This window comes from Apteryx mantelli, chromosome 20, assembly GCF_036417845.1.
Source record: "Apteryx mantelli isolate bAptMan1 chromosome 20, bAptMan1.hap1, whole genome shotgun sequence".
NCBI classification, from domain to species: domain Eukaryota; kingdom Metazoa; phylum Chordata; class Aves; order Apterygiformes; family Apterygidae; genus Apteryx; species Apteryx mantelli.
In genome coordinates this window covers 4,855,838-4,878,686 of record NC_089997.1, presented here as the reverse complement: position 1 = coordinate 4,878,686, position 22,849 = coordinate 4,855,838, and positions in this window count along the sequence as shown.

The following is a 22,849-nucleotide window of genomic DNA, read 5'->3' as shown; positions in this document are numbered from 1 at the left end:
ACAATACTGTGCTTGTGAGAAAGAATCCTTTGTGAGTGGCTGGAAAAGGTAGAAAGAAGACAGTAAAATCTCTGAGGCCTCTCAGTGAAATGTGAAGCAGAGAAATCAGGGTGTGATGAATGGCTGAGAGGAATATTTCTGTCTGTGTTACATAGGAAGCAAGCGAGGGAGCAAAGAAGGAAGGATCTACCCTCCCGTCGAGACTGTGAAATTCTCACACTTGCTTCTTCATGCTCCTGTCTCAGCAGGATGTACTGAAATTGGGCATGGGAGCAGGAAATGAAACTGTGGTTGCTGAGTTCATCCTGGAGGGTTTCTCAGGGCTTGATCAAAGGCTACAGCTGCTTCTCTCCCTGATCCTTCTACTCATATACCTGACAACAGTGACGGGGAACACAACGATCATTTTCCTTGTGTGTGTGGCTCACCGCCTGCAAACCCCCATGTACTTTTTCATCAGCAATCTGGCATTCCTGGAAATCTGGTTCACATCCTCCACAACCATCAAACTGTTGGTGATTCTGAGCTCTGGTAGGAGAACAATCTCATTAAGCAGCTGCTTTACCCAGTCCTATTTCTATGTTGCCCTGGGTTTTACAGAGTTTGCTCTCCTTGTTGTCATGTCCTTTGACCGCTTTGTTGCCATCTGCCAACCTTTGCATTATGCTGCCATCATGAAGCAGCAGCTCTGCTCCTACCTGGTTGGTGCTGGGTGGGTCATAGGCTTCACACTCTCAAGTTACCACCTGGTCCTGCTCTCAAAGCTGACCTTCTGTGGCCCCAACAAGATCCAGCATTTTTTTTGTGACAACTCCCCCTTATTCAAACTGTCCTGCTCTGACACCAGCCTGCTTTGGAAAGCAGACTCCGTTTTGTTATCTTTTGTAGTGCTGGGTTCCTTATGTTTAATCCTGGTGTCCTACATGTGCATCTTCCACTGTATTCTGCACATGCCATCAGCATCTGGGAGGAAGAAAGCTTTTGCTACATGTTCTTCCCATCTCACTGCCTTAGCCATCGCATATGGAAGCTGCATTGTTCTCTATGCACAGCCCACAGAAGAGGTTTCCTTGGAGACCAACACAGTTGTAGCTTTGCTGAACACTGTCCTGTACCCCTTCTTAAACCCCTTCATCTACAGTTTCAGAAACAAGACTGTGAAGCTGGCCCTGAAGGAAGCCCTTGGCCGTGCAAAGGTTTGGCTTTTCCCCCAGTCATGATGCTTTTCATGACAGCAATTCTAATTATGTATCATGTATTATATCACACACACATATATATAGCTACTAAATACAGGTGTCTCAGGAGATTTATTTTCTCATTGGATTGTAGCAGTGAAAGGAAGGAACGTGAATTGTGTGTCTTGGTTACAGGGGGTTATTATAAACAAAATCTAAAAAATATTGATAAAATGCTGCACACACACACACATGCTTTGCTGGGACTGGGACATAGACTGCCAGTGCATGCTGACACAAGGAAGTTTTCATAAGTCGTCTCAGGAAACTTAGCTGAAAACTCTGGGGACAATGTCCAAGGGGTGTTGAGAAAAGCTCAGAACACCTTCTCTCCCTGATTAACAGAAGGTGCTAAGCATGAAAATTAAGCTCAGACACTACAATGGGCTCAAATTCATTGGATTCAAATCCATAGTACACTTCGCAGTTTCATTAGTGTGATGAAGACAGCCTCACTGATTTGTCAATGATAGCATGCAGATGATGATAGTTTTATCATTCACTTTAGAGGGAGATTTCTTAAAAAATCATATTTTTGTAATGTACTGTCAGCATGTCCACTGTTTAAAACCCTGCTTTATCTATCTCCATTGATGCATTCTCCTGAAGGAAAAAAAAGAACATCATATTTCTTCTTGGATAACTAGGCATTTTCTACCTTCCTTTTCTTTGCTGAAGGATTATTTCATCATCAAGATTTTTTTCAAATAAACTGTGTATGCTTCTATCACACTTTTTTCTTCTTGTCCATCAATGAAATTATATATTCCTCCCTATACCCCCTTATTTTCCACTTCTGTCTCCATCCATATCTTTACATGGCAAAGGGATGGGCAGAAGCATGTACAATTGATAAAAGGAAACATCTGTTAGAGAAATAATCAGCACACAGAGATCCCTTTTCTCCTTTTATTTTGCAGTCCACAGGGAAAAACAAAGCACAGGGGAAGGGAAAGCACTGCCATTGCTTTACTCCTTGGCAGTTGTTTCTAATCAGCATTTCATTTTGTTAGGACTTCTGAGGAGCAGAATTACTGTTAACAGCTTCTTTAAATTTTGTGTGTGAGCGTCCCATTTCCAAAGGGAATTCTACAAGGGTAAACTCTTTTTAGGAAAACTGGGTCCAGTTCATCTCTGCAGCCCGTCTCCTCACATGGGACCCCAGGGAAGCTATGGCGTTTTGGGTGACCAAAGCTCAGCCCAGCAGAGCACCTGGGCACTCTTGGGCAGATCAGTCGTCTTGCTCTGGGTGGGTCCTTGAGCACCACAGTGAAGGATGTGGTGGCCCTGGGTCTTCCCATCCAGGCCCACAGCTCCACCGGCAACACAGGGTTAGGGTATGCAGGCAGACGCCTAGGCTCTGCCTCGGGGTTGAGATAACTGAACAGGGCGTGAGAAACTAGTGGCTATGAGAAATCATTGGACACTGCAGGGAACAGAATGAGACCCTGCCAAGTTACAGACAGGACGGTGAGGGATGGCTGGATTTCAGCGGTGGTTAAGGGAGAGTTATATGACAAAAGGACAAGCGTCACACATAACTGGCGTATTGGGGATCCTTCAGGGAGTAGACTCTTGCAGCACCAGCAGTACCGAGGTAACGATATCAGAAGCACCATATGAACCAGAGGTTACCTAGCTCAGAGTACCAGAAATATTAAACTTGAGTACATAGGCAGTAAAACTGGCACCAATGAAAGAAAAATACTTAGAGATGGGCTGTTTATTTCAAAGGGGATAAAGCTGGAGAAAGGGAGGGATCAAGCTGCATCATGGAAGAAGCAGCATGGGAAAATGGAGGCAGAGGGAATAAAAGAGGCCAGTCGTGTAAGCAAGCTGCTGGCAAGGACACTTGTCTGGCCAGGCTGTGTACCTGCTCTCTGCGGCGTAGCCTATCATTGTATTAAATCCTTTTCCTAGCTCTTTTCTGGGTGAACGTGCTCGCTGTTCTGCGTGAGTGCATGTGTGGAAGGCTTGCAGACGTCAAGGCAGTCAGCTACCAGAGACACCGTGCGAGGGTGCCTGTGAGGTCTCCTGCAAGCTTTGAGTCTGATTAGCTGGTGAGCAAGAACAGGACCAGGCTGTTTGTATTGTTCATGTTTATGAGTGCTGCTCGTGTCTCCGTGGTGCCTGTAAAGGTACTGTGCCCCTGCCGGAGTTGATTTTTGGGTGGTCGACCATGTCCGTACAGAGTGTGTGTTTGCCTCGTGGAAATACATGCCCAGCCTCGCTGCTGGCAGGACCAGGGAACAGAGAACCGCAGCAGTCTCCCTTCCAGAGGACCAGGAAGGAGGAATCCCTTTATTCAAAAATCCACTGGATCCAGCATCCTTTAACAGTGCAGGCCCTGGAGGTGCTGCAGGCCCTGGAGGTGCTGCAGCCACTTGGTCTTGATGTCGAGGTCCTGCTTCTCCATCACCTTGTGGTTCCCAAAGGGCACAGAGGCTTGGGCTTTGGGGTTGCAGCATGAAGGACCAGCTTTGGCACACATCGTTCTAGTTCCCCACTATTGATTTAAGCAATACAAATACCGAGATCTTATAAGTGTTTGGGTCAGTGATCCACTAGAGTCAAAGGGGGTTTTGTTTTGTTTTGTTTTGTGATCAGACTTTCTGTCTGCCAACCTTTATCATAAAAATGGCTGGGGTTGGACAGGCAGTGCCATATGCTCTACCCTACATTTCTAAACCATCCACAGAAAGTAGCACTATTTAGTCAAATCTAAATAGCAGGGGCAATGACCACTGTTTTGTTGGTGGTCCATGAACAGGACAGTTGTGCTGAGCAAAACTCCATTGTCTGAGGATCTGCTACACATTACTAAACACATCTTCATCATATCCAAGGGTACAAAAAAGCTGGGGGATATTTAAGCCAAAAACCAGTCTCAAATATCTCAAGACCTGTTTTCTCCTTTTACACAACAAACATTACTCTCATGTTAAGGATGGCAGGAAGGTATTTGGGTCAAGAAACTTTTCTGAGCTTTGTCAGGCATTGCACTAACATCTCTGTAGCTGCATTATTGCCATTTCTGCCTGCTGTGAGACCGCAGATAACATGGGCACAAGAGGAAGGTGCCCTAGCTGCAAGCTGATGTGTAGATCTGGGCCAGCCCAAGGCCCTGGCTGTTAGTCTTTAAATGGTTTGTCCAGGATTTTGTGAGAGAGGTGCCCAGTCTGCATGGAAAAGCATCACAAATGTAAAAGCCGGGAATGCTTTTTGTATCGTGAAAAGATCTTGAACGTCAGCCAGCACCAGTGTTTCACGCCTGTGGTTGAACCCCAGAAATAGGGAAGGGCTGTATTTGCTGTGATACGTAACATGTGCAGGAAACTGGGACAAGTCACGTTTCTCTCCTGCAGGTAGCACTAGAAGTAGCGTCGGATGAAGAAGGGGTAGAAAGAAAAGCACGGTGAGAACGGGAGTTCAGGAGGTCACGAGTCTCGGGGACTTTCTGGGGTTGGCTCCTCTGGCGCCAGCTCCATGGTCTCCGCAGCAAGGGACAGTCTGCAAAGCACTACTTCCCATTTCTATGGTCGCCCAGAGGGTCATCCCATCCCTATGGTCAGGTGGCTCCTCTGGGCTGGCCTCCAGCACTTCTCTATGCTCTCCTGGCAGAGGGACACTCTGGGATCCCCCTCCAGCCCCTTTCTTGGGCTCCTGATGGAGACAAAATTTCAGGGCCCCCCCGCTCATGGCAGATAACGCCAAAGGCTGCGATGGCCCCTGGGTCGTTCACCCACTTCTGAACAAAAGGCCACGGCCTCCCGGGGCTCCCGTCATGTGCGCGTGCGTCCCCTCGTGCAGACTCGCCCAGGCCCCGGAGCAGAGCGGGGCCCTGTGGCAGCAGCGCCCTGGCAGCAGCGTTTCCCCGCCGATGCTCCCCTGCAGCAAACTCCCGCAGCCCAGGGCCAGCCCGGCGCCGCTCCCCCTCACTCCCCGCCCTCCACCCCAGCCCCGGCTCCAGCTCCGGCTCCGGCTCCGGCTCTGGCTCCGGCCCCGGCCGGCAGCAGCCGCTGCAGGCTCCGCGCACACGAGCACTCGCTGGGCCGCAGCGTCGCTCCGGGCTCCCTGCGCAGCAGCCGCCAACACCCGCCGCTGCCGCAGCTGCTTCTCCACGGCCTCAAGAGCGGCGCCGTGGCGGGGCCCGGCGGGGGCGGGGCCGGCGGCACCAGGGGTGGTGGCCATGGACACACAGGCCCCGCCCCCCAGGGGGCCGGAAGTGCCGCCTCCTCCCTCGGAGCATGCGCACTGGCGCAGAGGAGGGCGGCAAGGGGAGGGCGTGGGTGGAGCTGGGCTTGTGGCAGCTCCAGGCTGGAGGTGACAGCAGGCATGGTGGGGCCAGCAGAGGTGCTGCTGGTGCTGCCCGTGGGCAGAGCGGGGTGAAGGCGCTTTCTGAGCTTCCTCGCAGACCTGCTGGTCTCTGTGTGGGCTTCGGCATCTCCAGCTCTTGCGCAGGCTTGGCAGCTCCTTTCCCTTCCCCCCACGCCAGCAGCAGGGACGTGGAAGCAGAGGCTCAGGAAGCTCCTTGCCTTTGGTGTCGTCCCTGGCTGGAGCTTCCTGCTGAGAAGCCCCTGGGGAAGTGTCGTGGGGACGAGCGGGAGCTCGCTGTGAGCAGCCCTGCCGCACGCAGCCCCTCTGCATGGGGAATGACCCTGGCCTGCCGGGGCCGCTCGTTCCCCCAGAGCTTCCGCAGCCCGTGTTCAGCCTGTTTGTAGTTACCCCTGGATGTCGGCAGGAGAAGGCTGGGTTGTGCTTTGTGTGTGCTGGGAGACCGATGCGGGTGAGTTGTGACTGAAGGATCAGCATGAAATGTGCCTCTGGCTAAAAGCTGGACAGGGGGACGCAGGCGTTTTTTGTCACCTTGGGTTTTCCCTTCTGAAATACCAGCATGTGCTGACTGAGAATGTATTTTGATAGGAATGGATTTGCATTTCAACTGTACCCCCTCCAATTTTTCTACTCCAATTCAGTAGCATATTGACAGCCAATGTTCTCTGTGTGATAGGAAAGGTGCAGTTAAGGATATCAGCTTTGTTCTGGGGCCCCGACATGGTGGAGAAACCCCCCAGTCCCCCTGCGTGGTGTGGGGTGAGGATGAGAAATGTCCCCCCAGCCACCCCAAGGAGGCCTGGGTCAAGGAGGAGGAGCAACCCCCCAGCCATCCCAAGGAGGCTTGGGTTGAGGATGGGGACAGATGCCCCAGCTTCTCCATGAGGACCTGGGTCGAGGAGGAGGATGGACCCCTGAGCTGCTCCATGGAGGCCTGTGAGGAGGCTGAGCAGAGAGATGTGGTCCTCATGGCCATCGAGGGTGTGAAGGACAGGAGTGCCTACGACACCTCAGCAGCAACCCGCGTGCTAGAGGATATGATGGACTACTGCACCAACAAGCCAGAGCACGTAAGCCTCCAGCCCGCTGGTGACGGTCCCCAAACCCAGGGCTCTCAAGCACAATTTGAGCCTGGCAGGGGTTTCCCTGTGGCAGCATGCTGGTGCCAACGCGTGTCCCTTCCAGCTGCAGCTGACCGTGGCACATATCTACGAGAACCTGCCATGGATCAGTGAGGCCGCAGCCCAGGACATCCTCAAGGCCTTCCTTCTCCTCCTGACATGCCGCTACCCAAGGGAGGTGGTCGTTGGCCTGCTGAGCTGCTCCCCGACCTGTGACAGGTACACTTGGCCTGCTGCCAGCCTGAGGGCAGCAGCCCCAGGGCTGGAGCTGGGCTCCCTGCAGGCCTCCCAGAGCCACGTGGCAAGGGTCAGTGGGATGCCGGGATGCTGACCTGACCCTTTCTCGCTCGGGTTCCCAGCATTGCTGCGGCCATGTGGGAGGTGATGGTCTCCCAGTCGTCGGCAGCTGAGAAGGTGCTGGAGGAGCTGCTCTGCGTGCTGCAGGAGCGGCCCCTCTGCAAGCCGGGCACCACCGTGCGGGACCTCACCTGCGTCCTGCCCCTGACCGTGAGTGGCCCCACGGGTTCGCTGGGCGAGGGAGGCCTCCCCGTGCACGCAGCTGTGGCACCAGCGAGGGCTGCCATTGCCGTCTTTGCAGGCGACCTGGGTGCTGAACATCATCCTCCTGCAGCACACCTGCAAGCAGGAGGTGAAGGCACTCTTCCCCCGCCTCTACGTGGCCCTCCTCTTCCAGATGTCCTTTACCCTCGTCCACGCGCAAGAGGACATCCCCGCCTTCAGCCACGAGGGCAAACTCATGCCTCCCAGGCCTGTCAGGTACCCTATCGCCCTGGTGCAGCCCCCGCTGCCCATGCTGGAGCATGGGGTGACCAAGCAGCGCTCTTCTCCCCGAGCAGGACGGCGGTGCAAGCCATGCAGGCGCTGCTGTGCTGCAGCGGCTACAGGGAGCAGGTCACTGCCATGCAGCGGCGGGGGGGCTGGGAGATGATCAGCCGGGCCGAGACCCACCTCACGGGGGTTGCCTTGCTGGCCAGGTAAGCCCCCTGCCCTCCTTGGCCCTGCATCCCACCCTGGGGGTCCCACGGGGTCCCTGTGCAGTTTGCCCACCTCACTTGGCCACCGCGGTGCCTCTCCCATCCATTGCCAGGCAGATGCGGGGGAACCCTCTGGGCAAGCGTGCTGAGATCGTCCTGAACCTGATCCTGGCCCTGAGGGGCAAGAACAAATGCCAGGAGATCCCCTCTATGGCCTTCTTCATCGAGGTAGGATGCGGGGTGCTGGCATGAGTGGGAAGGGGTGGCTGGTGGCGGCAGAACTAGGGCTCTGCTGGTGCCTCTGCTAGTCCCCAGGTGTCACCTGTGTTTCAAGCACCCTCTGTGCTGGCCCTCAGCACTCCACGTGCTCTGAAGAACGGCCAGAGGGCTCCAGATGGAGGACTAGGGGCTGGGGACGTGGGGATGGTGATGAGGGGACAGGGCTGGGGTGGAGGGGTGGTGGACAAGGGGACAATGAGGAGGGGATTCAGATGGGGCCGGAGATGAGGGTCTGCAGCCCGGGCTGGGGCCATGGGGCCATGGCCAGGGCTGGGGGATGAGGATGAGAACAAGGACTAGGGTCTGAGTCTGGGGCCAAGCGGGAGGTGGCAGTGGGAATGCCATGCCACGTGCTGAGGTCCTGGTCCTAGGTGTGGCCATTGGTCCCTGTGCCACCCTGGCCCTGTGCTGTTGCAGCTGCTGCAGTGCCCTGATCTGTGCGCGGCGGCCGAGGAGATAGCGCTGAGCCTGTGCCGGGCGCGGCTGGGCAATGAGCGCCAGGTCATGCGCTGGCTGGCGCTCCGTGGCCTCCTCTTCCTCTCCGAGAGACCCGCCATGGTGAGCGAGCGCTTGCTGCCGGTGCCTGTATCCAGAGCATTTCCACCATCAGTGGTCTGAGGAAAATGCTGCACGTCTCCCTGCAGGCAAGGAAGATGCAGAAGTTGATCCTGCCCGTGGTGGAGCAGCTGCAGGACGCTGACGGGGAGATGAATGCCACGGCGCTGGCGGTGCTGCACAATGTGTTGCGCCACGCTGACCCACGGCAAAGCGGCCACCTCATGGTGCATCTGGCCCATGACCTCCTGTACCTCTTCCCCAACGTGAGGATGGTGGCAGGGAGCTGGTTGGGGGCCCGTTTTGGTTCCCCCCGCCACCACCACTGCTGAGGTTGCCATCCTTGCCCCAGCAGGAGGTCGGTGTGGTGCGGGAGCTGGCCATGCGGCTCTTCGGGGAGCTGCTGGGCCGGGCAGTAGGCAGGGAGAGGCAGCAGATGAAGCAGCTGGCACGCCTGGGGCTGCTGCCCCTCTTCCTCCATCTCAGAGACCCACGCCCCGGCGCGGCACAGGTACAGGGCACCGTGGCGGACCATACGGCCGACCGGGGAACACTGTGGGCAGCGGCCGGGGGCCATCCCTGGCCTGGCCATGGTGCCATCACCCGTCTCCTCACTCCTCCCCAGGCTGCCCAGGCAGCCCTCATGGATGCCGCAAAGCTCCTCGGCTGGAGGCAGCTCCGGAAGCTGGCCGAGACAGCGCAGATCTGGCGCATTGGCGTGTACCTGGTGAGGAGGCCCCAGCAGTGCCAGGCCTGTCCTGGAGGTGCTGGCCCCTGTCCCGATGTGGCCAGCACCTCTTCTGGGAGCCAGCCCCTGTCCTGGAGGTGCCAACCCATGTCCTGGAGGTGCCAACCCATGTCCTGGAGGTTGCTCCTCTCTTAGCAGTGCCAGCCCCTGTCCTGGAGGTGCCAACCCATGTCCTGGAGGTGCCAACCCATGTCCTGGAGGTTGCTCCTCTCTTAGCAGTGCCAGCCCCTGTCCTGGAGGTGCCAGCCCGTGTCCTGGAGGTGCCAGCCCATGTCCTGGAGGTGCCAGCCATTGTCCTGGAGGTTGCTCCTCTCTTAGCAGTGCCAGCCCCTGTCCTGGAAGTGCCAACCCATGTCCTGGCAGCGCCAGCCATTGTCCCTTCTGTGCCAGCACCTTTTCCATCAGTGACAACACCTGTCCCAGCTGGACCAGCCCCGTCCCGGTTGTGCCCGCGCCTCTCCTGGGAGGGGGGATGGGCCCAGTGTTGCCAACGCCTGTCCTAGAGAGGGGCCGGGTGTCCCATGGAGGGGAGCAGGCCCAGCGGTGCCAACACCTCTACCGGGGGTCTCTGCAGGTGCAGAAGGCCGGGCCGATGGCCAGCGAATACGTGCACTGCAGCAGCCAGTACCTGGAGGATCCGCGGACCCCGCTGCGTGAGCAGGCCGCATACTTCATTGGTGAGACCCCCCAGGTGCCCGTGACCCTCTCCTTGGCCCGAGATCCTTCTCAGCCTGCACATCCCTCTCCTCAGTGTGTGTGACCCTCTCCCCAGCACTGGGTCCCTCTCCCCAGACCCCACTCCTGAATGCCTGGCTCCCTCTCCCCGGCACATGGGACCCTCTTCCCAGTCCCTAGGTCCTTCTCCATAACGCCTGGCTCCTTCCCCCCAGCCCCCATGTCCCTCTTCCAAGTGCCCACATCCCTCTCCTCAATGTCTGGGACCCTCTCCCCAGCACCAGGTCCCTCTCCCAAGCCCCTGCATCCCCCTCCCCACCTCCTGGCACCCACTCCTGAATGCCTGGATCCCTCTCCCCAACACCTGGCATCCTCTTCCCAGTCCCTAGGTACTTCTCCGTAACACCTGGCTCCTTCTCCCCAGACCCCAAGTCCCTCTCCTCAGTGCCAGGTCCCTCTCCCCAGCCCCAAATCCCTCTCCCCTGGCTTGGGTCTCGCATTGTGATGGGCTGTGTGCACCTAGGGCTCGCTGGGCGGCTCCTGGACTGGCGCGGGGAGAAGCTGGAGGAGATGTGCATCCGTGCGTAGGGCGCGCGGGGTTGGCTGGGCTTGGTGGGAGGAGGCCGTGCCTGGAGACAGAGGGAATTTCTGGGGCATTCGAGAAGGTCCAATGTTTTGGGGCAGGCAGAGAGAGCCCATGCCCTGCGCAAGGCCGGAGGGCTCTTGCAGACCTTCCTGAAGGGAATTTGGGGGACATTTGGGCTATCACTGAGCCCACACAGATCCCCTCGTGCCCTGCTCCCCCTTGGCCCTCTCTTGAGGAAGGGCCTGGGGTCTCCACTCATACAGGGCTCGATCACCACTCTCCTTCCTCCCACCACAGTCCTTCAGCGCTTGGAGAATGACAGCAGCCCCATGGTCCGCTTCGTGGGGACGTACACGCTCTTTGTCCTCCGAGACCCCAGGAGAGCATCCCCGGCAGGCTTCACCATGCGAGCTTTGTGCGCCCGCCTGCGGAGAGCCTGGCAGCGGTGGCGCTCAGGCCCAGGGTCTGGCGCGGCCTGAGCACCTCCGAATTCGGCATTCCCAAATCGCCAGTCCACCCCCTGCGCCAAGCACGTTCAGCAAAGCAGGTGGCTCCGGGCCACATCCCATTGGACTTGCACAAGGGTGAAGACGCCACAACCTGCCTGGGAAATCCTGTTTCTGTGTTTGCCCATGCCCCCATTAAAAATGGCTTTTTCTTGTGTTCACCTGGAAGGCTGGGGCAGCTGGGACTGGTGGGGGCTGCAGGGTGAGGGCGGGAGGAGGAGCGCGGATGCCGTGGAGAGGAGGTGGATGCAGCTGGAGAGCAGGAGGTGACAGAGGCATGGGAGTGTGCATGCTTTGCGGGGCCCTGCGGCAAACCCCAAGGCAAAGCAAGCAGGCCGGTGCACTCACAGCCACCTCTGGGGCATCTGAAGGCGCGTGATCTGCCCTGCGGTCCCATCAGGACCCATCTGTGTGTGCCTTTCAGTGCACCCCAGGGCCCTCCGTGTGCCCTTGAGTGCGCCCCAGGGCTCCTGAAGCGTTTACATGGCATCAGAGCCACCTGCACATTTTCTCTGCCTACCCGTAATCAGCAATTACAATTTTCTGCTCTGAAACAGTGTAGCTAAAAGGTGGAGACTTCAATAATATACAAGTACTTCTGCTTTTATAGTTTATTATTATTATTATTCAGCTTTCAGAATAAGTGAAGGCAACATTCTCCAATTGATATCAGTCCAGTGTGTCTCCTGATGAAGTCTGGACATGTAGGAAAAGCAGTGTCCCAGAGGTCAGGCACTCTATGGACAATCTTCCTCCCCCATCTCCCCAACCCTGCCATTTTTCTCACCAGCCACCTGGGACTTATATCACTCTGGTTAAAAGCTACCCTTATTCCACTGACGTCTGAATGTTACAGCCCATCTGCCCCAATTCCCACCTGCTGTACTTAGAAAACTAGCTGCAAACAGACACAGAAGGATTTTCTTTTAGCTTCAAAGAAACAAAAAGTAAAGCCTGATATAGTTTCATAAAAAGTAATTACATTCTTTGACTGTATGCTAAGTCCAAGCTGCCTCCAACGAGGTCCACTTTCTGCAAGGGACAGCCTTACTAGAAATCTTTTTGAGAGACAGGAAAGGCTAGATGTAAAGAGAATTAAGAACTTGGCTAAAGGGACAGGCTACTGAAAGATGGAGCAAGCTTTGAACTCCCTGAAGTGCAAACCAGCAGCTGGGAATGTGAGTGAACAAAGAGTAATGGGAGGAGCCACAAAGTCGCAATGTTGCAATGTCCAGATAGTGTGCTGTAAAGGTGATGTTAGAAATTGTCAAATTAGTCAAGGCATATGGAAATGGAAGAGCCATACAGTTCCTGGGGATCCCAGGCTGTGGCGGGGGCCATGCTGCTCTTGGGGATTCCGGACCAGGCTGTGCTTCTGTACAAAAGCATGCAAAAGCCTTGATGGAAGCCCCTAGAGAAGAGGGATTTTCCTAAGTGTTCAGAGCAACCCAGGCAGGACTCAGGGCATGTCACAAGAAACCCATCCCATCCACACCAAACCCACTGCTCTCCCCAGAGACCTTCCTGGATCCTCAGGTTGGGAGCAGGAGGGGACATGGGGGCACAGCCACATCCCAGACTTGCCTCCATCAGGCCTTCAGCTCCACAGTGTGTCATAGCTTCAAGGGAGCTCCCTAAAGCAACACTTCCCATGCCCCTGGTGCGTAGAGAAGACTTTGGGTGGACACACAGGAGACAGCGGAGAGAAAGGGCAGAGACACCAGGGTGCAGAGCTGGGATCGCAGCATCACAGAGGGGCTGCCACAGGCTGAATAAGCAACCCAAAGAATTAAACGAGTCCTTCCTTTTGCAGTGACTTGGAAAGCCACATCTCTGACAGTATTCAAGAGGGATGGAGTCTCCCTTCTGCAAGATTTGCAGAGCTGGGAGTTGGTCATCTCACAAACTGAGAACAAGTCAAAAGGCAGGTCATTTTGACCTCAAGTCAAAATGCAGGTCCGGAGACATTCCACTGTCTTACAGGCTCCACACTGGAGCCCAGACAGCAGCACTGCAGTACGTGGGCATGTCCTGAGAAGCCCAGGGTCAAAAATGTGGGAGATCCAGGGTGCCAGGGCTGCACAGCCCCCGGGGAGAGCCAGGGTCCCAGGAGTATACCCAGGGGACAAACACTGCCCTGAGGCGACACTGAACCTTGCTGAGGGCTTTTAAAAGCAAAGAACCTGCTTTGGAGCCTAAAGGAGCAAGTCTCCATCCTGTCCCATATTGTCCTACATCCAACTTCTACAAAAAGAGTGACCCACAGGAGAAATCTCTTTCGAAGATCACCAAAGCATTTCTCAGCCTGTGGCCACATTTTGCACTGTTTCATCCCACATGACTTGGATCCTGTAAAAATGCCAACCCCCAAACCAACCCCCAAACCCCAGATTCCTGCACAGGTCTGCCCAGTGCAGAGACCTGTTGGTGCAATGGGAACAGAAGGGATGTCTCCAGTGCCCCGTTTGAGATATTTCACTGCCTTTGACACCATCTGGAGACATTCCTGAAGGATTTATCAGAGAATTATGGAAAATAACTGGAGTGAAAGGAGGTGTTGGCTTTCCAGGACATGAGGGGAAATCTCTCTGCTCTCTCCCTGGCTGTGCCATCTCCATGGCAGTGACCTACTGAGTCCCCAGATGACACCAGCTGAGGTCACAGTGGGATGTGCCACATCACAGGGAGGTCTCCCTGGTGTCGTGGCGGGTGGCCCTCACTTCCCTGTGAGGCCCTGCTGCTGCTGGGCACTGCTCACATGCTCCCTGCCGCTGCCCTTTGGAGTCATCTGTGGCAAGGAGGGGGGGACGGGAGCCATGTTGGGGCCCCTCACCGACAGGCAGAGGAGCAGCGGTACATCGGAGAGGAGTTTTGGATGACAAGATGGGAAGACAGTCCTTCCTCCTCCCCGGCTGGAGAGGTGAGCTGAGGGTAAGGCAGCAAGTGAGATGGAGGAATGATGGACCCATAGCATCTGCTTAGACCAAGGTTCCTTGTTCCCAGAGCTCCTGAAGCTCTCCACCAAGGGTAAGGGCTGTGGGAGATCCTTCCTGAGGTGTCGCACAGAGACTGTTAGCTGCAAAAACTGCTGTGGATCCCAGGCTGTGGTGGTGGCTGGTCAGGGCTGAGGGCTGCAACAAGAGTCCTGCCTCAGGGTCCTGACTGGCTTGGGGGACAATGTGGCAGCCAGGACTCCTGGGTCCTGGGACTGGGGCTGCCCTGAGCCCCAAGGCTCCTGTCAGGCCAGCTCCATCCCCTTGTGGGGGTGTGGGGGGAGGACAGGAAGGGGGAATCCATAGTCAGATTTCCCTGGGATTAGGTCCCCCATTGTGATCTGGCTCTGAGAGGAAAGGGGTCCTGCATCTCAGAGGCTGGGGTGTCCTGCAGCTCCACCGGGGCTCTCAGGAGCCTGATGGAAATGTCCATATATGATAATGAAACCTTCAGCTTGTAATAACCTCAAATTCTCCACATGTTTGGGAAAACCTCTGTTCCTTCCCCCTGCATCCTTTTATGCTTCCAGCTTGGCAGAGCATATTTTGGGCTCACAGATGCCATCTTCAGATGGCCACAGCCTCTGTCCTCCTGCAAATTGGGCTCATATATTTACACCCAACAGATAGCTTGTTTGCGAAAGCAGCTTGGAAACAGGTGGGGGATACTATCCCCACTGCACAAGTCCTGGCTGACCCCAAGGATTTTTCTCTGAGCTGAAGTGAGCCGTGCTGGGGTGAGCCCAACACAGCCATCTAACCCAGCCCCCTCATGACCCCACACCACCGCTCCCTAGCCGAGCCCCGGGGCTGCCTTGGGCAGGGGGCCAGGCAGGAGGGGCGAGAGGACACTGCCCTGCCCTGCCCTGCCCTGCCCTGGGGGCAGCAGGACGCTGTCCGCGGGCTCCGGTGCCACGGCCAGCCCCAGGGCCCCCACACTGGTGCCACGGAGGCCACCAGCACACGCCCCAGCGCTGCCACCCAGGGCGCAGGAAGCCAGCAGCCCCGCGGGGACCCTGCCGCACAGCCCAGCCCCGCCGGGGCAGCGGCCGCACCCCGGGGCCCCACACTGCCCGCAAACAGGGCGCCGCGCTGCCCCCAGGCTCTGCCGTGCCCCGCACTGCCGCCCACAACATGGCGCCCGACCTCAGGGGAGGGGGCGGAGCTGGCCGCCAGGGCAGGAGGGCCCAGCGTTGCCATGGCATCGCCCAGTGAAGCCCTCCTATTGGCTGTCAGGAGGAGGAGGGCGGGCATCGATTTCACTGATGGCTCTGCCAGCCAATTGGAGTCCAACATGGGGAAAAAAAAAGACATCAAAGAAAAACCTGAAAGCGGAGCGGGAGCAAAGGAGGCGAGAAGTGAGCGGGAGAGAAATCGGGTGTGAGTGGGTTTGGTGGGGGCTGCGGGCGCGTTCAAATGTCAGCGGGTGCCTTCCCGCCGGGGAGGGGGCAGCGGTGCTGGCGCCTGGGCTGCTTTCCTCCAGGGAGCTCCAGAAGGTGAAACCATGAAATAGGAGAATGGTTGTTGTCCTGGATGTGTGGAGGATTTTCTGGGTTTGTTCAGCATTGGGGAAGGAACAAGACTTCTGGGTTGTGGGAAGGCTTCTCCCTCTGCCTGGGACATGAGGCCCTGCTGTCTTCAGATTTACGATTGCTGCTCCCATGCAATTCTCCCATCAGAAAATGTTGCCAATAATTATTTGCAGGCCTTTTTCCAGTTCCTGTGCTTTATGGGCTACATGTAGAGACTACCTAGGCAAAAGCTAATCTATTTTGGGGGTAGTAACTGGTACGTGATGGGTGTTTTGCTGCACTATGAGCATTTTGAAGCCATGAGGTGAATCAGGGAGGCTGTTGAGGAGCTGGCTCAGCCTTGGGAGAAGGCAGGAGGAGCTGCAGGTGGCACCAGGCACATGGTCAGGGTGTGGGTAGAGAGGTCACCACTGTCTATGTGAGCTATGCCAGAAAATCACCATTGTCAAATCAAGTCTTTGTAAGTAGCTGACAGGCCAGCAGGAGGCACATGGCTCGGCTATTGATTCTGAGGTCACTTCTGCCTGAGTACCTGATAGGCCGTCTGGAGGAAGAAGGCTTGTCTGTTGCTTGTGAGGTCACTTGTGAGTGCTGAACTGATTGGATAGCAGCAGAGATGTGGCCTGAAAGGTGATTGTGAGGTCATTTCTACCTGAGCGGTTGATAGGGCAGCAGCAGGTCCACATCTGGGATCTGTGTTTTTGAGATCATTTTTGCCTGAGGAACAGCTGATAAGGCAGGATTGGGCTCATGGCTGGGAAACTTACAGTGAGGGAATTTCTGTCTCAGAGGCTTCTAGGCCAGTGATAGAGACGTGGCTGTGAAGGTGAGTGTGAGGTGATGTCTTTCTGAGTGCCTGCTAGGCCAGCAGCAGGCAGTTAGGCATGGGCATTGCTTGTGAGGTCTCTTTTGTCAGAGTAGCTGGTAGGTCAGCAGTAGTTGATGGCTGGGGAAGTTATTTTGGGGAAAGTTCTGTCTCTGAAGGGCATAGGCCATCAGCAGGCATGTGGTAGGGTTATGGACTTGTGAGGTCACCTCTATGTGAGCAGCAGAGAGGTGAGGAGAAGACAGATGTCTTGGATGTTGGTGGTGAGGTCACTTCTGGGTTTGTTGCGTGTGCTCAGAGGAGGGCTTGACCCCTGCAGAGCTCTCCAGCAATACAGAAATGCAACTGATTAATCAAGCAGAAGTCAACATTCCACATCATCTGACACACATTTTCTTCCACTCCGTCATCCTGAGTTAGTACTGCTACATTTCAAATGTGGATGATGTTCTGTGGTGAACATGGAGATGGAGTTTGCCTTTCCACTTGTTGCTAAGTAGAAGGTTGCAGCCTCCTCCTGGTCACCTAGGGAGTCCAGCTAGACTTTTGAGGCTGCTAAATGAATGTAGTGCTGGTGTGAGCAGTGGTGTTAGTAATCTCTTATTGTCAGGGTGCGTGTGCTTTAGAAATCCCTCCTGTCAAAACGGCAGGGAGCTTGTGAGATTTTCCTGCAAGGTCTGAATGATGTCTCTGTCTTTGAGGTGTCCACCTGCATTGATGACACATTTGGAGATGTAACCCCATTAGAGGTCTCTGATTTTCTGTCCACGTATATGCATTCATCGTAGAATGGGTGCAAAGGCTGTTGGAGGAGACAGAAGGAATGCCCCCCCCCCCCACAAAAAAAGGTATGGTCCACATTTTCAAAGAGGTTTCTTTTTCAGAGAAGTTGAGGCACAAGCGAGAGGCAAGAGCTGGCCTGATCAGCCACTGTGAGAGCACTTCTTCTCTGCTTCCTGGAGGTGGGAAGTGAGCAGGCCCCAGGCTGTGAGTGGCTGTTCAGAGGCAGTGCGTGTTGCAAGGCCTTGGAGGACTAGAAGGGAATGGAAGGGCTGGAGAGTTGGGCTTTGTGTGTTTTGGGGCACTTGCGGGTGCCCTGTCTGCTGCCGTGTATAGTGCTGTGGGCTGTGTGTCGCTGATGCAGAGGCGCGTGTTGGCTGCCAACCCTCTGTGAGGTGTGGGGGTAGCAGTGTGTTACAGTGCAAGATGCCCTACGGTGGAGCCAGATGTTGTCCCCAGTGTTTTGCTGCTCAGCCTGGGAGTAGGTGGGTGGAGAGAGCAGTGCTCTGTTCCCAGAGCCCAGCATGCCATCACAGAGTCCTTCTGGGAGACCTGGGTGAGGACTGTTGGTGACTGCGTTCCCTCCTTGGAGCATTGTGGTGTGAGGCAGGGATGCTCACAGTGTGGTGGTTTCTGTCAGCTGAGGTTCAGGCTTGCAGTTTGGGAAGGAGTTGATGCTTCCGTGACACTTTGGGCTTTTACTGACTGCCCTGGAGAAAGTTATCTTCTCCTTCCTTAAAGGCTTCCTGTTGAAGCTGGACCCTCATTGCATCTTCCCATCTCAGACGCTAATCCATTCTGATCCCTCAGAGAGATAATCAAAGCAGTCATTGCCATTTCTCGACTTTGTTCCTACGCAGACCCTTGCAGAGAGGGGAGGTGCCACCTCACAAGAAGTCAGGCCTCTGAGGGCGATGGGTGGCTCTGAGACACCTGTCCTTGGTCTGTGGTGGAGGTGGCATTTCCAAAGCCACTGGTCCCTTTGGCAAGAGTCTCAGAATAGCAGATTCCTTGAGACTGCAATGAGGGAGGCATCTGGAGGTCGGGCTCCAACACCCTGCTCAAGGCAGGTGCCAGTAGAGGATGTATCTTGGGGCCTTTTCCAGTGAAGTTTTGCTTATCTCCAAGGATGGAGATCTAAGAACCTCTCTGGATCCCTGTGACACAGCTCGGCCACCCTCACGGAGAAAAAGGTTTCTTCTTAACATCTAAGAAGAATTTCCCATTGTCCAATATGTCCCTGTTTCCTCTCTTGCTCTTAGTGTGCACCTCCAAGAAAATCTGGCTCCATCTTCTCTGTGCCCTCCATAAGGTAGCTGTGCACAGCATGAAGATCCCCCTTGGCCTTCTCTTGTCTAGGCTGAACAAACCCAGCTCTCCCAGCCTCTTCTTATATGCCCCACATTTCAGCCCCTGACCATCTTGGTTTCCCTGTGCTGGACTCCCTGCAGTGTGTTAGTGCCTTTGCAGAACTGGAGAGCCCAGACGGGAGCTGGTATGCAGACATGGTCTCCCCTGTGTCAAAAAGAGGGGTAGAACGTCTTGGTGGCCCTGCTGGGTGTACTCTCACCAATACAGCTCAGCACAGAGGGGAGACATTGGCCCCTGCCTGTTGCAACTCTGTAAGGTCAGCAGAACTGACAGTAACACTGATTCTTTCTTTCTTTCTTTCTAGGTTGCTCCACTCATGAGGTTCCCAGTGCAGTCCTAGAGCCCCTGAGGATGGAGGCAGGATGCCAGGGTGTGTCCCTGTACCTGTCAACATCTTGGCCAACATCGTGAGCCCTCTCTGAAAGCAGCTGCAAGTGACTGAGAAGAGGCTACGTGTGGATGCGAAGGCTTCCATAAATGCGCCTGGCTTCCTTGGGTGACTTGGGGTGTGGGTTCACCTCCTGGTACCTCTGCTGTGCTGCAAATTCCATGTCCCACAACTGCTGTTCCTGCCAGCCCCCTCAGCAAATGCTCTTGTGCTCCTCTCCTTTTCCTCGAAGGTGGTGGTGCCATATAGGAGGAGTCCAAGACCCTTATACTAAATGCCAGCATGTCTTGAGTGCCTTTGTGTGAGTGCCTCAAAGCCTCTGTGGCTTGAACTGAGGAAGTCTCAGAGCTCTTGGGCTGCTGGCTCTGCAAGGGGTGAAGATGTGCCCAGGGCCAGGTTGCCCATGGCACCCAGCCCTCAGTGCTCTGTGAAGCCAGCTATGGAGCCCGGACTGCTGGTGCAGAGGCTGCGCAGCCAGGACAGCTGGCAATTCAGCAGCCGTCCAGTGTGGGGCTGTCTCATTGCCTGGGCCTCCTTTCGAAGCCTCTGCCCCCTTTTTCCCTTCCCCGGGGCTCCTTGTCCAAGGAACTAAAGGAAGGGAAGCAAGGTTACCTTGGGCTCAGGAGGCCTTCAGGACTCTCAAATGTTTCTGCGTTCTATCTGTATCTTTTGTATTACTACAGAAAATCCCCATTGCCCCCATCCCTAGCTGGATGCTTGTGAGGGGATGGATGTGGAAAGCAGCAGCCTGCTGTGCCCAAAGCAAGCAGGATCCTTCCCTCTGAAAAGAGCAGCATGGTGCAAGGAGGCAGCTCTGTGCCTGATCTTGTGCTGCTCATTTGCAGAGGCCTTGTGAGCCTAGAGTGCCTTGGCCACCTTGTGGTGTTACTCACGGCTCGGACTTGAAGATAATAAAGGAAAAGCAAGACCAATTGTCCCTTTTGTGGTTTGTCCCTAGGGTGACAGAGTGGAGCTGTTGCATGAGCTGGAGAGAGTCTTGCCAGGAGATGAAAGCCATTTGCAGAAGACCACGGAGTGATAACAGTGTAATCGAGGGACGTGTGAGTGTCCCAGGTGAGCTTCTCCTCTGTGAAGGTTTGCACTTTTGAGATCCCTTGTGACTCGGTACCAGATAGGGCAGCAGCAGGCATGTTGATGCCATTTGTGCTTGTGGGATAAGTTGTGCCTCTGCAGCTTGTAGGGCAGCAGCATGTCTATAGCTTTGGTGATGATGGTGAGGTGCCTTGTGTCTCAACGCCTCATAAAAGAGGAGCAGGCCCGTTGCTGCTGTTTGTGCTTTTGTGGTCAGTTGTGCATCAGTATGTGACTGGTGATCAGCATGCACATTGCTGCTGTTTGTGCTTGTTTAGATCAATCGTGCCTCAGTCGCTAACAGACCAGGAGCAGCTATATAGCTTCATGGCTGATGGTGAGGTCACTTCGGCCTCAGCACCTGACAGCCCAGCTCGCTGCATATTACTGCTCTTTGTGTTTGTGGAGTCATTCAACCTCACTATCTGGTGGGCAAACAGCAGCCACATTGGTCCTTTATGTACTTGTGAGGTATCTTTTGCTTCAGTATCTGATTAGACAGGATCAAGCACATTACTGCTTTTGTGGTTGTGAGGTCACTTGTGTGTCAGTGCCTGATAGGCCAGTGCTGGTCATGTGGCTGCAATTTGTGGTTGTGAGGTCACTTGTGGCTCAGTGCCTGATAGGCCAGTGCTAGGCCCATGGCTGCTGTTTGTGTTTGTGAGGTCACTGGTTCCTCAGTGCCTGATAGACCAGTGCTGGTCATGTGGATGCTGTTTGTTGTTGTGAGGTCACTTGTGCCTCAGTGCCTGATAGGCCAGTGCTAGGCCCATGGCTGCTGTTTGTGGTTGTGAGGTCACTTGTGTGTCAGTGCCTGATAGGCCAGTGCTAGTTGCATGGCTGCTGTTTGTGGTTGTGAGGTCACTTGTGTGTCAGTGCCTGATAGGCCAGTGCTAGGCCCATGGCTGCAGTTTGTGGTTGTGAGGTCACTGGTGCCTCAGTGCCTGACAGGCCAGTGGTCTTAGAGAATATTGGACTGAAGCTGTCTAGAATTAATTGCTTAGCATAACTTGCTTAACATTAGTAGCTAAATTTCCTGAAGCGTTAGGCCTCAAGCTGTGAATTTTTAGCTATATAATTAAAAGGGGGGCCCTGAGCCAATTCAACCCGGAGAGATAAACAAGTTACACAGACAGCAGGAGTAGCCAGCCTTGAAGATGAGAAAAGAAGCAGCCTGCCTAGAGACAATGAAGGGGCCCAGTGAAGAAGGGGAAGACCCCAGACCTAACTATTACTATTGGTCCAAACTATCGCTTAAGGGGTGGGGAATTTAGATTGTAAGGGTATAATTGCCCAGGGATTTCTTTGTTCGGGGTCCCTCTTGGGAGGCACCCAGCTCGAGCTGTAATTTCCGCACCTGTATGATTAAATTTTATTTCTCTCCAATCTGACTTCGAACTTCTGCCTCAGCAGGAACCTAAGGTCGGACCCTGTTATGGAGGCCGGCGAGCCTGATTTTCCATAACAGTTTGGCGACCCAGATGGGACCCTAGGCGACCACCGTCGGGGCCTCTCGTCTCCAAACGATCATCTGGTGCCATCGGGTGAGTTCACCTGGGATCTTTGGCAATGGGAGGCACCGAGAGGGTGAGTCTTAAATTCCTGCCTAAATTCTAAATTCTGATTTGGTAACAAAGTGCACTGTAAAGGGTACGCGGGCTGATCACCATAAGGCGTACCAGGTAAGGGGTACGCGGGCTGATCCCCATAAGGCGTACCAGGTCAGGCAGAGTGGGTTCGAGTCCCACTCCCAGGTTTTGGGGTGGGTTCGAGTCCCACTCCCCGGATTGGGGTGGGTTCAAGTCCCACTCCCACGGTTGGAGGGGGTTCGAGTCCCACATCAAGGATTTGAGAGGGTTCGAGTCCTGTCTCACTCTGGCCGGAAGGGGGGAGTGCGCAGCCTGATCAGCGTAAGGCGCACCGCAAGACTAACTTAGAGTTACTGTGACTAGTTGAGTGTGGATACCGGCACTGTGACTGGTGTGTGTGTGTGTGAGAGAGACCTGGGAACCGAAAGGGGCACCCGTCGGCTGACAGAGCCTCCCACTGCGAAGGGACAGCAGTCCTAGCAGTCAAAGACTCGGGTGGTGTGAGTGCGGTTCCCAGAGAGAGAGAAAGAGAGAGAGTGTAAACATGCCGGCTGCAGGGGGTAATGAAAATTTAAATTCTGGTGTTGCTGAGGAAAAAAAAAAAAAAAAGGTATATTATAAGGAAGTGTGCTGCCCGATCAGCATAAGACGCACTTTTCAGGAACTCAATATGGGAAATAAGTTCGGCATAGAAAAGGGGACACCCTTAGCCAAAATTCTGCAAAACTGGAGTAAGATTGATGGTACCAAGAACGTAAGAGGGAAAAAAAAAAAAGTGTGGGGGGGTTGATCCAACTATGTCAGGAGCATTGGCTGTTCCTGACAAAGGCTGGTAACCTGGCGGAACGATGGCCGCCACAAGGGGAACCTTTGATCATCAGGAGTTAACTTTCCTGCGTCACCACTTGCAGGATAGGTTTCCCCAGACAAATGGATTATTGGTATGTATGGGACAGTTGGGCAAAGAAAAATTTTCTCAGAGTATTGAAAGTAGTGCAGCTGCTAAAACGCTTGTGGAAACTGCTCCACCCTGTGCACCATCCTCTGTTTCAGCTTCTCTATATCCCCCTTGCCTTCCCCCTCTGCCTATCAAGACCCTTTGCATGTCGTTCCTGTGCCAGGAGTTCCCCTGCCAGGTCCTGACGGGGCACCTCGGGTAGCTACAACGCGAATTTACTGACCCTGGGGGCCCCAAGATTGGATTGCATGGAGTCAACACACTCCCAGGCTTAGGGAAGAT